Genomic DNA, 2,086 nt, shown 5'->3' with positions numbered 1-2,086 from the left:
TAGCAAACACGTCTGTTTTAACTATGCTCCACATTTTAAAGTTGACTTGAAATAACTGATGTTAACCGATGGTACAGGTGGTAACGGGTTACCACCAGTAAGACGTTAGTAAATCCTGAAATTGTTAGTCTGCTCCACTTGGTTGCTTTTTAAACTAAATACACTGTCAGATTGTACAGTGTTGAGTTTGAATTTAGGAGGAGCTGGTGTTACCTGTTCCAGAGTTGCCTGCTCTGCCAGGTAGGTGATCCATTCAGTTAAAGTCCTCATTTACTGTGTCTGTAATACAGATCCCAAACACACAAACACGTGGATGTAAAGGAGCTCTCAGAGTCACTCTGTCTCCATCCTACAAGCCTGTCCACCAGGGCTAGTACAGTTCAAGTCTATAGTGTGATACTTAAAACCAAATGACACTCCATCTTCTTAAAGGGCCAAAAGATGAAGGCTGACTCATCATCGCACTGTTCTTTTCCTTCACCTGAGCCTTGAGAATGGGGACATAATGGAACACAAATGAGACGACAGTGGGCCAGCAGAGGACAGCAGCCCAGTGTGTTTCAAGTGAGGGACTGTCTTATGCAAGACAAATGGAGTGTTGCGCGTCTGACATTAAGGAAGCCGAGCCAAGAGCCTCAGCAGCCTTCCTCAGAGAGGAAGAGTGTCCACAGGTTGGAACTGTGCAAGGCCGTGACTCCTCACCCAGAAAAGTCTCTGCAAAGCTGGGGAATGAGGAGGATAAAGCACGGTTGCCAGCCTGGTTAGATGTGTCTGAAGCCCTCTCAGTCCCCTCATGTTCACAGTTTGGATCAAAATTAAATTTGGTTTCTTTGCGGTTTTTCAGAGGCCATAGTGGAGAGCAGCAGCAGGAGGGCAGGCTGCTTCCAGAGTTTCTTTTAATAGGATCAGAAAGGTTTCCTCACGCTGGTTCCACAGCGATGACAAAATGTCATGAATCATCAATGTCATCAATGTCATCATGTATTGTGTCATTTATTACTCTGTATGTACTGTATTCATTTCACTTTTCATAATCATCCGTCAATAAAACTACTGACTGACTTTAAAAAAAGGGTTTTGTGGTATAAGAATATCAAAATAATCATATTCCCCTAAAGGAATGATACCGTACAAAAATACATTTTTAAAAAGTACAGCAAAGTGCAAAATACAATAATGAATAATCATTTATAATTTAGTTATTCAATATTTTTAAAAGATTATGTGATCATACACATTATAATCGTCTCCTCTCTATTCTAACAGTACAAGTTACCAAAGCAGGGACCATGGGATAAAGTAGCTACACCTGTAATGACTGAAACCGTCCCCTAGATGGTGTTAGATTCCTGGTGTGTTGGTTAGATAGAGTGATCGACCATCAGGTGCCAGGACTCCACACGCAGCTCCAGGATGAGCACTGGGGATAGTGGTCCTGCCGTGCTGAGTCCTCCGGTCAGTGACCTCTTATTGTAATATAATTATGGAGACGTGGAGACTCAGTGTTATCAGACCTTCATTCCGCTTCCACAGTGATCATCATGTTGCTCTCAGACACTAGTGGGCTGTGTTAGGTAACCATCAGCTGAACATTGCAGTGTTTTGAATTTAAAGTCATAGCACAGGATCTCAGTGTGTCTTCTAACTTTTGTAATTTGGATGGTTTGTGTTTGAAAAAAAAAAAAAAAAATCTCACTGAGTGGTCTTTGTATTTAGCGTCTCATCAATGAAGGAACTTCCTTTTACAGTCTGAGAACAGCCTTCCTCCGTGCTTTTGAGAACTTGTAGTGTTGTGTTCTTAGTAAATGAGCGTGATCCTGCCCTGCACTATCTGCATTCTTCTGAATGAAGAATTGCAATCACTTGCACTGTATCTAAAATTAAAATTCAAAGGCGAATAAATCTCACTCATGTCAGAGGTCATGTGAGCTAGCATTTACAGGAGGTATGCCTCTTGGATAAGAGAACTACACTGCCACCAAGTGGCTCGGCCCAACTGCACATCCCTCGACTGTCTCTGGCGCTTCTTCATCAAGAATTTCTTTTTGAAAATGTGAACAGGAAAGAAAAACTAGAGGACACAATG

This window comes from Acanthopagrus latus, chromosome 1 (genome assembly GCF_904848185.1).
Source record: "Acanthopagrus latus isolate v.2019 chromosome 1, fAcaLat1.1, whole genome shotgun sequence".
In the NCBI taxonomy this organism is placed as follows: Eukaryota; Metazoa; Chordata; class Actinopteri; order Spariformes; family Sparidae; genus Acanthopagrus; species Acanthopagrus latus.
Note: the sequence above shows the minus strand (reverse complement) of the source record.